Source organism: Opisthocomus hoazin, chromosome 13 (assembly GCF_030867145.1).
Source record: "Opisthocomus hoazin isolate bOpiHoa1 chromosome 13, bOpiHoa1.hap1, whole genome shotgun sequence".
Taxonomy (NCBI): domain Eukaryota; kingdom Metazoa; phylum Chordata; class Aves; order Opisthocomiformes; family Opisthocomidae; genus Opisthocomus; species Opisthocomus hoazin.
The window spans coordinates 4486595-4500276 of record NC_134426.1 but is presented as its reverse complement, the minus strand read 5'-3'; positions in this window follow the sequence as shown (position 1 = coordinate 4500276).

The following is a 13682-nucleotide window of genomic DNA, read 5'->3' as shown; positions in this document are numbered from 1 at the left end:
CGCTCATGAGCGAGACCGGCGAACTGGCAACAGCAGATGAGGAGAAAGCTGAGGTACTCAACAACTTTTTTGCCTCAGTCTTCACTGGCAACCTCTCTCCTCACCCCTTCTGAGTCGATGAATGGCATGAAGGAGACCAGGAGGGTAAAATCCTTGCAGCTGTAAGTGAAGACCAGGTTCGGGACCTCCCGAAGAACCTAAACGTACAGAAGTCCATGGGACCTGATGAGATGCATCCCACAGTCCTGAGGGAACTGGCTGATGTAGTTGCCAAGCCACTCTCCATGATATTTGAAAAGTCATGGCAGTCAGGGGAAGTCCCCGGTGACTGGAAAAAGGGAAACATTGTGTCCCTTTTCAGAAAGGGTAGAAAGGAAGACCCTGGGAACTACTGACCTGTCAGCCTCACCTCTGTGCCTGGGAAGATCATGGAACAGATCCTCCTAGAAGATATGCTAAGGCACATGGAGGCCAGGGAGGGGATTCGAGACAGCCAGCATGGCTTCACCAAGGGCAAGTCCTGCCTCACCAACCTAGTGGCTTTCTATGATGGTGTAACAACAAGGGTGGACAAGGGAAAACCAATGGATGTCATCCATCTGGATTTTTGTAAAGCCTTTGACACGGTCCCCCACAACATCCTTCTTTATAAATTGGAGAGCCATGGATTTGATGGGTAGACCGTTTGGTGGATAAGGAATTGGTTGGATGGTCACAGCCAAAGGGTAGTGGTCAACGACTCAATGTCTGGATGGAGACCAGTGGCGAGTGGAGTCCCTCAGGGGTCTGTACTGGGACCGGTGTTGTTCAATATATTTATCAATGACATGGGCAGCGACATTGAGTGTACCCTCAGCAAGTTTGCAGATGACAGCAAACTGAGTGGTACGGTCGAGACACCAGAAGGACGGGATGCCATCCAGAGGGACCTGGACAAGCTGGACAGGTGGGCCTGTGTGAACCTCATGAGGTTCAACAAGGCCAAGTGCAAGGTCCTACACCTGGGTCGGGGTAATCCCCGCTATCAATACAGGCTGGGGGATGAAAGGATCGAGAGTAGCTCTGCTGAGAGGGACTTGGGGGTACTGATAGACCAAAGGCTGGACATGAGCCAGCAATGTGCGCTGGCAGCCCAGAGGGCCAACCGTGTCCTGGGCTGCATCAAGAGAAGCGTGGCCAGCAGGTCGAGAGAGGTGATTCTGCCCCTCTCCTCTGCTCTGGTGAGACCTCACCTGGAATACTGCATTCAGCTCTAGTGCCCTCAGCACAAGAAGGACATGGAACTGTTGGAGCGGGTCCAAAGGAGGGCTACAAAAATGATGCGAGGGCTGGAGCACCTCTCCTATGAGGACAGGCTGAGAGAGTTGGGCTTGTTCAGCCTGGAGAAGAGAAGGCTGCGGGGAGACCTGATTGCAGCCTTTCAGTACTTAAAGGGAGCCTATAGGAAAGATGGGGACAATCTTTTTAGTAGAGACAGCAGTGACAGGACGAGGGGTAATGGTTTTAAACTAAAACAGGGTAGGTGTAGGGTAGATATAAGGAAGAAATTCTTTACAGTGAGTGTGGTGAAACACTGGAACGGGTTGCCCAGAGAGGTAGTGGAGGCCCCGTCCCTGGAAACATTCAAGACCAGGTTGGACAGGGCTCTGAGCAACCTGATCTAGTTAGTGGTGTCCCTGCTTGCTGCAGGGGGGTTGGACTAGATGACATCTAGGGGTCCCTTCCAACCCTAAACTTTCTATGATTCTAAGATGGAGTGAGGGGGCCTGAAGTGTGAACTGTGAGGAGAGTGTGAGGGAACTGGGCCTTCCTGGCCTGCTGAAGGGAATGTGCGGATAGGGTCGTGTCTGAGTACATGTTGGGACAGCAGCAGGCACACAGCTTGGGCATGTCTATCCAAGAAGCTGAAAGGCTAGCAGACTTGCGAGATGATGGGGAGGCTGCTTCTCAGTGGTCTGGTGAAAGGCTTCAAGAAGGCTGGTGGGTGGGAGATTTCCCTGGAGGTAGGAAACAGCAGGATATAGCAACACCGTCACGGAGAACAGCTTGGCAGGCGGAGAATGAACTTGAGGCCGAAGAAATGTCATGCAAAGGGTAGTGCTGTGGTGCAAGAAGTCATCCAGAAGGAGGATGAGACCAGCCCATCTCTTTGTGTTTCAAGGAACAGAAGTTTGAGTGGAGATATGTTCTTTGGAGGAACTCTGTATTTATGCTTCCGCATTTTATATCTCTAATTTTGCCTTTTTTTTTTAATTCCTTTTTCTGTGCAGTGTCAGGACCCGGAGAGCATCCATAGGCCTTCATGGCCCTGACCAGCCATGCCTGGGGCCTCCACCCACACCTCTGTTCCTTGGGCCCAGGAGACCCTTTTAGCCCAGGCCTGAGCTGCAGCCCCAGCTTCATCTTTGCTGTACACGTACTGGTCTCCAAACACAGCTGTAGACACAGCTTTGCCTGTTCATGGACTTTGATGACTTGGGCATTCAGACTCACTTCCCATCTTCATCTTTGTCAGATATACAAGGAAATGACACTGTGGACCTCCAAGTGCCAGACTCCAGCTGACTCACAGAGGCCACAGGCCTTTCTGCTTCCTTTCTTTCCGCCACTTGTTGAGGTTTTGGGAGGAGAGGAACAGGTGACGTTTGTGGGGGCCAAGGATTGGATGTCAGGAGCAGAGTCGTCACATGTGGAGTGATCTGAAGGCTGTCCTAGTTCCAAACTGTTATCTTCAGCTCCTTCCTCAAAGGCCTGAAATCTCCTACAAGAGCCCCTTCCACCTTGGTCTCTTTTAGCAATTAATTTGAGAGTACCCAAGTCAGAGCCTTGCTTTCAGTTCTGTTTACAGCCTAAAGCACCCCATGGTGGGAAGACATCCCAGGAAGCTTGTAGAAGGTGAATGTTCCCAGGAATCTCAGGAGGCCTGGCATACCAATAGCTGTCGTCAGGCAGCTGGCCAAATGCACTGTCTCCATTTGTGTAATCGGGGCTTAGATGCCTGGTTTATGTGTAAACTCTCTCTGTGGATGCTGACATTTGCTGCACAACCTGGTCTGACCTCAGGGCTGGCCTTGCTTTGAGCTGGGCATTGGACTTGAGACCTTCTGAGCTCCGTTCCACTCTGAGTTGTTCTATGATGTAGAGGACCTCACCTCCAGCTTAATCTCTTCTTGTAGAACATGTAGGGAAGCACAGGCTCATAGAAGTGTTGGTGGGGAAGAGACTGTTGGGGGTGTCTCGTCCAGCCTCCAGAATGGCTGTGATGTTTTGGAGCTGAAATGTGAAGAGCTCCAGAGGTAGATATGACAGCAGTCACCTCCTAGTCCATTTTATTTTCCATAAGGCTCAGCTGCAAGCTCCTAAGAGGCACTTTGTGGCTGTTACCTCTATCATATCACTAGCCACTGCAGAGGAGAGCTTGGCTCTGTCATATCTCCAGGTAGCAGTAGGCTTTTACTAGGGCAATCCATGCCTCTCCTTCAGGAGGCCAGATAGACCCAGTTTCCTCGGAATCTCCTCACATTTCATGCTTTAGGCCGCTCCCTCTATTTTGGAAGACCTCCTCTGGACACTGTCACTTTCCTATTGAAATATGAGGCCCACTGGCTCCTATGGCATCTGCCGTCATGATGCCCTGGTCCTCCTTATCAAGGCACTCCTTTGCTAGTCAGATCCCTTCCCATGCTGCTGTTTGGACTTATTCTGCAGCTTTTCCTTCTCAACATTCAGGTTCCTGTTGGCCAAATCCCCAGGTGTCTCAAGGTCCCCATGGTCAGAACCTCCAACCATCCAGCTTGGAAAGTATGTGTACTTATTGTCATCCTGTGCCATGGTGCTAATATGACCATGAATTAGGTAGTTACAGATAAGCAAAGAGTGCCAGTATTCATCAAGTTGCTAAGCGAGGTAGTAAGCACCTTGGCAATCATCTAAGAAATGTGTGTACAAAGTGAGCAAACGCAGGTCCAGTGGGGAAATGGAAAAGAAGACTTGGCTTTTTTTTTTTTTTTTTTTTTGCATAGCAGTGGATAAGGACGGTTAAAGAACAGGATTGGAGAGGTGGGAAGAGTGAAAACACAAATAGAAGGGGAAGCAAAGGAAATGTCTGAGATGAGTGTTTTGAGGATACCTGTCAAGCAGCCTTGCATCTGAGCAATGCTGCCTGGAGCAGGACAAGAAAGCTGCAGCTGTTCTGACTGTACTAACATCTGACTTAGTTCCATGCTTGTGGGGAACCTGAGAACTTTCCCTACTGTCCTCAAGGGAAGACCAAGAGGGGAAAGGAACCCCAGCATCATTTAAGTTTCCCATCTCCTTAATGGCACTTGAGGAGGTCTCTGCTCTTACCTCGTGCTCATGTTAGGACCAGCTTTGGAGCCAGACCACATTGCTCAAGGTGTAATCCAGTGGTGGCTGGAGAGCTGCCAAGAACAGAGATGGCACAACATCTCTAGAAGACCTGCTGCAATGCTTGGATGTCCTCATGGAGAAAAATATTTTTTTCCTTATCTCTGTCCTGATCCTTCCTTATTTCAACATCTCACTATTGTCTATTGTCCTCCTGCCAGGCACCACGCTGACAAGACTGGCTCCATCTTCATGAAAACTTCTCCGTAGGGAATGACAGGTTGCTACAAGGTTCTTGAGACCTTCCACTCTCCTGGCTAAACAAGGCCCTTGCCCTCAGTTTCTCCTGCCAGAAAAGTGCTTCAGCCTCTGAGCAGGCGGGCCTGCACTGAACTCACTCCCAGTTATCAAGAGCTTCCTTGCTGTTGTGTGTTGACTCTGGCCAGTAGCCCACCTGCTACTCACTCTTTCCTCCCCTTCCCCAGTGGGACAGGGAAGAGAACAAGAAGAAATGAAGTGTGAAAAGTTTCTGCTCTAGATAATAATAAGAGTTTAATAGATGAAGAAAAGAGATTAAAAAAAGACCTCACCAAGTGAAACAAAGACCATCCTTCACCAACTCCCACAAGCAGACTGATGCTCTGCCACTTTCCAGCCTTCAAATTCCTTAAATGATAAAATCCTCCACATCCTTTTCCTCTGTCCCAAGCTTTTATTTCTTAGCATGAGTTCATATGGTACGGAATATTCCTGTGGTCAGTTTGGATCAGCTGTCTTGGCTGTGTCCTCTCACAACTTCTTTCCCACTGCCCACTTACTCACTGGAAGGGAGTAAGTGGAAACAGAGCAGGCCTTGACGCTGGTCAGACATGGATGAGCAGTAGCCAAGACACTGGTCTGTTACAAGCATTGAGTTTTCTTGACTCCCACAGGCACAGGAAACACCTACCCTGCAGGATGTCTGGTGGTCTAGTCCAGAAGAGAAGCCGTGCAGGGCTGTCGTTTCTCCCTTAGGACAGTGAGACCCGCAGCCCATGGAAGACCGTTGTGGAGCAGGCTCCTGGCAGGAACTGCTGCCCATGGAGAGAACCGACACAGGAGCAGGTTTTCTGGCAGGACCTGTGGCCTGTGGGGGTGGACCCATGCTGGAGCAGTCCACTCCTGAAGGAATATACCCCAATTGGTTGCTACTAATACATGTGAGAGTTGCTTCCTCTGTACAAAGGATACAGGTCTTACATTGCTTTGGGCCCAGGAGAGTTCCCAGCACTGCCCCACTATGCCCCAGTATGTCCCAGTCACCTCCAGGTAGTGTATGACCCCTTCACCACTGTCCTCTGAGCCTCATCTTCCGACTCGTGTTTTGCCCGTCTGTCTCCCCATCCAGACTGTAATGGCCTATCCTGGGTACAAGGATATGGAGGGAGACCACTTCGAATATCTCGCTGAAGCAGAGAGAAACAACAGACACTGCTCTCCCCTCATTCACAAATGCTGTTATTCCATCATGAAGGCAATCAGGTCAGTGAGGCATGATTGACCCTTGGTAAGTACATGCTGATGATTCTTGGACACAGTCTTCTATTTCAGCTGCCCAGAAATGTCACCCCAGAGGACCCTACTTGAGGGCTCGCTCCTCACCAATGTGACCTTGTACAGCCTGGGGTTCCCTGGGTTGCCGTTTCAACCTCTTTCAACGATGGGCACAACATTGGTCTGTCCTCACTCACAAGAGCCCTCTGCAATCCCATGACCTTTGAAAAGGGATATTGCAAAGAAACTTCGATCTTCCCCTATAAGATGAGTACCACTATTCTGCCTCTTCTGCAGTGTATTTAGTTTCTCTACTCTTTCATATATTCTCACCTGTCCTGAAACAATGACCTTTTCTAACGTCATCTTGTCAAACACAGACTGCCTAGACAAAGGCCATTTCCATTGCTCTCCAATTTCATCTTCCTACTTCTTTTTCGTTCAGATACCTCTCACTTATACCGCTGTTTTGAGCTTCAGGTAGTTGAAAGCTCATCTATATTTCAGTAGTCTAATTGTCTCTTTTGGCACCTCTTTATGTTCACTTCTATCTTCTTTTATCTATTATCTCCAACATTTCTGAGAATTTTATCCCTTACAGAGAAGCAACCTCACTAGAGGCAGCTTCTAGTTAGCATATGGTTACAGAGTGTATTTTGTTCCTTATGAAAATTGGTCATGCTTTAATTTTCCTTCCTTACAAATAGGAAAACTCATTTTGTGTCTGTGAGCAGGCAGTTCTCTAAGGACAGTAGATGGGAGATGGTGCAATGGAGTTGTAGCATCCAGCTGCAGAGATCACTGGAGAAGTCTGATGCAAGGAACAGTGACACAAGCTCCAGGTGGCCGATGAGAGAAACATTGGGGTTGGGGAGGTGAGGAGCAAAGTTGTCGGACCTGAAGGGACTGTTTTTCCTGTCTGCCCAGACATCGTGAGGAGACACACTGGACTACTAGCACTTGGAGAATGCTTCTACCACTTCTTCTGTAAGCTGAAAAGCAATTAAAAATATCCCTTAAACTGAAAAAAAAAAAAAATTTATTAGGTGCAGTAGGACATCTTCCTCCTTAACTACACTATGAAAAAACTCCAATTAGCTGCATAAGTTGCAGACTCAAAGAAAATTACACATTAGCTTGTTAGCGCTTCCTGTATTTTAATGAGCCCCATGGGGTATTTGGTGTTGAGTCCCTGAAGCTCAGATACTGAGAGGGGATAGAAAAAACTGTTCAAGAAGTCAGCAGGAAAACTGAAAGTACCTGGAAGCATTGATTGGCCCCACTGAGGGCCATTACTGACAAAGCCTCCCCAGGGACTCCTTAGAGCAGAGAATTGGAGGCCACGATTGCAGGTAGGCAGAGGCACTGTGCAGGTGGCTGCAATGCTGAGAAAACCCTTGGCCTGCTTTATGTAGCAGCAAGGCCAAGGGCTGAGCCCCAGGCCCTGGGAATCTAGACCCTGTCCCTCACGTGTGGCTCAGGGCTCTTCTTGGGAGTAGTGGGGTGTTAGGGTGCTCTGTCCCACTCAGTGGGTTAAGGACAGGGTTTTATTTATTTCTCTTTGCGATACCCAGAAGTCATAACAATGATCAAGAGGCTTGACTAAAACCGATGCTTTACTTGAAATTCAGTAAGATTACAAAGTATGATTACTTAGTAACTTCATAACATTCATTTGAGCACTGTGGGATTAGAACAGATATTGACTTGGCAAGGCTTACCACAACACTATGTCTGATTTTATGAAACCACAGAACACAGCAGACTGACAAACCTACAACAACATTACCTTTATGTGCCTAGAATGTCAGAGGTAGAGAAAGAGAGGAAAACAAAAGGAAGAAATAAATGAAAAGGTCTCATCACCATTGGATCCAGTGGCAGTCTCTACTGGTGGTCAGTGTCCTCCGGTAGTGGGTGTGTGTCACAAAGACCTGGCCTCCTCTGCTTTTATAGCCTTCATTTACCTGTTTCACAGCTTCCTGAAAGTTTTCAAAAATAAATCTGTGTGCGTGGGGAGGGGTGCCTTGGCGTTTTCACAGCCCCCCCCCCGCAAGACTCGTTGTTGCCATGCACAAGTGCTTAACACTTTGCCTGCCTGACGTCTCAGAGGGAGGTGGGTTTCACAAGCCAGCTGTCGTGAATGACTTCATGGACCCCAATCTTGTGCTCAATCAGAGTCATTTTATTGCTCAAGTGAATACCATATATACTAATACAATAGTTACTGGAGCCAATCATCTTTGGATTTGTGGCTTTGCGAAGTTCACGGTTGCTATTTTCCAGGATCTTTTGCAGCTGGATGTGTGAAAACAGCTGATCTCCTGAGAACAGCAAAGGGAGGCACAGGATGCGCTGCTCCTTCAGGGTCATGAGACAGTGCTGTTCTGTCTCAAGTTGTACGGTTTCCCACAGCCAGCACCCTGCCTCCACAGGGTTTCCCTTGTATTCCACACTCACTTATCAAGTTGACGATGTTCTCAAAGCACAAAGCCTGATTTAGGAGTTTGCTTAATTTGTGCATCTTGGTGTCGGTGTCTCATGATGGATGTTTGTGAGAATTGCTAACTTTGGCCTGGGGCTGTACAGAGGGTGAGCAATGCCCAGTGTAGTAAAATTCCACGAAGCCTCCCAGCCTCCAAAAGAAGGGATGAGGATGAAACAAAGTCCAGAGCCTCAAATAATGTTTCTTCTGGTAGGCCTTGATGGCAGAGGCAACTGCCATAGCCAAGGCGACAAAGCCCTCGGTCCTGTTGAGCCTTTCTGCCCTGCCGCAGTACTTAGCCATCTCCACTGCAGGCTGTCCTACACCATCCCATGCCTGCATCTCTTTACCTTCAGCCTGTAGACACCCATCTTTATTTCCTACCTAACTCTCACCCTGGCATTTCTATGCCTTCCATTGACGTCTCCGTACACTCACTGGCTGTTCCTTGAAACACAAAGCCGTGGGTTGATCCAGGTTCCATCTGAGATGTCACTGAAAGAGTAGCAAGGTCACTCTTGTACCACAATGCTACTCTTTCAGTGACATCTCTTTTTCTGCACATGCCATTGGAACCTTCCAAACAGCATTTTATTGAGCTTTCCTTCTCTTCTGACTACCAAGAAATGCTTCATCATCAGTTAAACTACCCTTCAAGCAGGGGCATGCTACTACTATAGTTGCCTGAGCTTCCACTTCATCAGGCTAAAGCAGCCCAGGTCCCCCAGCCTCTCCACAGAGACCCCAAACCTCACCCTGGCAGATTTCCTCTGCACCCTCTCCAGTTCTTCCCGCTCCTGCAGGCCGCAAAGCCCCACACTCAGACACAGTTGTCCAGATGCAGCCACACCAGTGCTGAGTCAAGGGGGATGGTAACCCCCTTGTTTGGGTGGCCACGCTCATCCTACTGCAGCCCTGTACGTAGCTGCCGTCTTCACTCTTGGTTGGTAGTGTTTGCTCTGTCAAATGGCCTTTGAAATGATACTTCACAGAGTCTATGCACCTTTCTTCATGGGCACATAACAATCCAGAACCTCTAGGTACAAAACTACAACCCAGTAACGTGCCTGCTTCTGGCTGTCAGGTTCTCAGGCAGAAGTGATGTCATAGTCAGCACCCCAGCCATGTGTCTGCTGGTGGCTAGTCACCTAAGAAGATTGGAGACTGAAGTGACCTCTCACTCACCTTCATGATCATGTGTTTCCTACTCATCTATGAGCTTCTCAGACACAGTTGATGTCATAATGATATTGCAACCCGTCAGCCTTCTTGCGGCCTATAAACTGACCAGAGGAAAGCAAACACCATAATCTTCCAAGCCAGCTTCTCAGGCAGACACAACCAAGCCATGGGCCTGCTGCTGTCCCATGAGGTACCCAGGTGGAAGGGCTGTGACAACCCATATGCAAGTCTTCTTCCTGGATGGCCCTACCAGGTACCCAAGGAAAGGGATTCACACAATTCCCTTGACAACCCCAGGCCTTCTGCTGGCCTGTTTGGGGTGCTGGCAGATGTGAGCCAAAAAGCTCATAACCCAGCCATGAGTCAAGGGCTGACCGACCAGCTACTGCAGAGAGAGGTGACCTCACCAGCCCTTTCCCAGCCATGCTCCTGCTGCTGCCTTTTCAACTCTAAAGATAGAAGTGACCTCACAGCCACCTTCACAGCCATGTGCCTCCTGCTGGACTGTGAGAACCTGAGACACAGCTGACCTCACCATAACATTCCTATCCATCTCCTCTTGTGACCTATGAGCTGATCAGACACAGGTCACCTCACAGTCCTCTTTCAACGCCATGTGACTCTTCTGGGGCCTCATGATCCCTGCCCTAGCCCAAGAGGCCAAAGAGCATAAGTTAGGATTAAGAAGGCGTCTGACACCATATATTAAGACAGTTGCCTCAAAGCTCTGTTGCAAAGCTTGCTGCAGGACCTCCTGGCAGGCCAGTAAATCTTGTTTGCAGCCCAGCTGAACCTCCTGGTGGGCCAGCCAAATAGAAATCAGCCACCCGAAACCAGCTTTGAAGGGAGTTGGAGGACAGGTACCTCGTTGTGGAAAATGTGTCTAGGCACCGACCCCCTCCCCGACCTGCTGGAGCCAGGACTGAGAAAAAAGCACATGCACGGGACTGGGGGAAGGTAGGGTATGCGCCATCGCCTAGGGAACAATTTCCCCAAACACATTGGAAAAGGTCGTGTGACCAAACAACAGGGGGACCCTCACCACTGATACAAAAGGAAATTATGGACCAACGGGACGCCACTGGATCCATGGTGGTGACTGTCTCTTGCAATTCTGTCATCCCGACTGCTTGCTAGGTTTCTTTCTTTCTTGTCTTTTCCTCTCTTTCCTGTCACTGGTTCCTCGTGTCTTCATTTTAATAGTTGATCAATAAACCTCTTTAACTGGTGGCATTTGACCTCGTTTGTGTCTTAATCTCACTCTGGGAATAAGAAAGAAACTTTATGTCTCGGGTCTTCCCGGACCGTAAGAGAAGGGTTGAAGGGGAGCGAGTTAGAGCTGAGGAATGAGGGCTTTGGAGAGTTGGATGTTCAGCTGAGGTCTCGGGGATCAGAGCTCACCTTTCAGCGTTGCGGGTTAGGCAAAGGCATCAGGGGAGGGGTTGGTGTTCTTCTGAGGGTGCCTGCTTAGTGTTAAGGCTGTGGGCTATCTTGGTGGTTTAGGGTTTGGTTTAGGGCTGGGGTGAGGGCAACAATTAATGCTCGCAATTAAAGCTAAGGATAGAGGCTAGGGGTTAGGGTCAGCAATAAGGTAAGAGTAAGGGTAAGGAGCTGAGGGTTTGGGATATGTCTTTGATGTAAGGTCTGAGGTCAGTGATAGGCTAAGCTCAGCTAGGTTAGTAACTGTGGATTACTGCCAGGATGAGGAGTAGCATTTAGGGTAGGGTTAAGGATTGAGGTTACTGGTTACTGATAGCGTAAGGGCTAAACATGAATGTTTTCACTGTCTGGGTTTTCACAGCAACATCACCATAACACCTTTCACATTTTCTTTAGTGTTTGTTGGCCAAGCCTCCCTTCCTTCCCACAGATCTAGTGACAGGACAAGAGGCAATGGCCTCAAGTTGTGTCAGGGGAGATTCAGATTGGATATTAGGAAAAATTTCTTTACTGAAAGAGTGGTCAGGCATTGGAACAGGCTGCCCGGTGCAGTGGTGGAGTCACCATCCCTGGAGGTGTTCAAAAATCCTGTAGATGTGACACTTCGGGATATGGTTCAGTAGGCCTGGTGGCTTTGGGTTGACAGTTGGACAATGATCTTAGAGGTCTTTTCCAACCTGAATGGCTCTATGATTGAGGCCATTTCCTCTTGTCCTATCGCTAGTTGCTTGGGAGAAGAGACCAACACCTGCCTCACTACAACCTCCTTTCAGGTAGTTGTGATAAGGTCTCCCCTCAGCCTCCTCTTCTCCAGAGTAAACAACCCCAGTTCCCTCAGCAGAGGTGACCTCTGTGCGAACAACTGAATCAAGCCCAGAATCTAAATTTAAAAAAAATTTGAAACCTATGCAGAAAAAGAACTTTAGAGAGCAGCTGAAAAAAGTCTTGATATCCAGCATTGCTAGGTTATTAATGTTTTTTAATGAAATTTTGCTGATCACTGAGGGGTGCTGAAAGTATCTGGTCCCTCAGAGAACTTTGTACCACAGATGGCATTTTTTCGTGATCACCCAGCCATCTTCCCACCCAAACGCATCATCCACTTTTTCAGCCCAGATATAAATAATTTGCTCTAAGGACACTATATCCCAGAACTTGCAAAAGTCCAGGAACACAACACGCCCTTCTTTCCCCTCCCACATGGGAGAAATCCCTTTCTTGTCCTCCAAGTGCCTGGGGATGCTTGCAAGAGCATTTGCCTCATCACCTTCCCAGGGACTAAGGTGAAGCTGACCAGCCTCTAACTCTCCCAGTCCTCCTTCTTGCCCTTCTTGAAGCTGGGTTTTCTATTTGCCTTTTCTGAGGACCCTGGAACTTCCCTGATCTCTCTGGATTCTCCAAGGTGTTGAAGAGAGGTCTCCCAATGACACCAACTAACTCTGACATCACCTCTCTGCCCCTTCCCACACCAAAAGCCTTCTCCATACTACACACTTCCAGGGGAGTGCCTGGGACACAGCAAACACCTCTTCAAGTCCTCAAGGGCTTTTCAGAAGAACAACAGAAGTAATTTCTTCCATCAGGGCCAAGACTCCGGTGGGATCTCTGTACAGCTCACAGCTTTCCTGGGCATTTTTTCAGCATCTGCCTCTCTGCAACCTTTCTGGTCCTCGGGTTGTGGATGAGGGGATGGTGCAGGAGAGTGAGGATAAAGTAAAAAAAGAGTTTTGTCATACTATTTCAGGAAGGCTGTTCTAGGCATCACACAGACAGGAAAGAGGGTGTCATAGAAAGCAGTGCCACCAGTGAGTTGAGAAGAGGAGCTGGAAAAGGCCTTCTCCCTGCCCACACAGATATGATGCCCACAGAATATAACCACACAAACAGGAAAAAGAGGATGCGTTCTAAAATGCAAGTTAGGAAAGGAAAGAGTATGAGTGTCATGGTGTCATGGCGCGAGAGCTCCAGCAACGAGGTGAAATCATAGAAGAAGCGGTCCTCTCCACTGGGGCCACAGCACTGTATCTGAGTCACCACCAAAACCATTTCTGTAGATGACAGAAATCCCCCTAGATAGAGTGCAGCTGCCCTCTGGAGACAGATGCCCCAGTTCATGGGTCTCGCAGATGGCAGGGTGTGGCACACAGCGTGCTACTGGTCACCAGTAATAAATGCTCTGTACAAGCAATAGGTGCAGGAAACAGTGGTAACACCATGATGAGCAGAGATGGTGCTGTTCCCAACCACAAAGCTGGCCATAGACTGGGTCAGGGTGATGGGTATGCAGGTCTCCAGGGAGAATAAATGTCCTAAAAGAAGCCCGTGGGGATGTGCAAATGCTGGTTTGCCACCACCTGCACAATGATGAGGATTTTCCCAAGCGCAAACACCATTCAGGTCATGAGAGAGAGGAGGGAGAGATTTGTCTAACATTCTGAGTCCCTAGTAGGGGGAAGTTCATGACCACACCATTGCCTTTTCTCCATGGAAGGCTCTACGGTCTGCTTTTCTCCTCTAACATGGCAGGGAACTTACGAGTAAGAACACTGGTTCATTTTTAGCTGCTTGGGGGTCAGACAGACAAATCACTGCAAGCACATTTATTTCCTTTAAAGATGGTATATAGCTCCTTGTTCACACAGTCAGTTGTGAGGTCACACTACTGAGGCAGAAAATAAAATAGAACTGAGGTGTC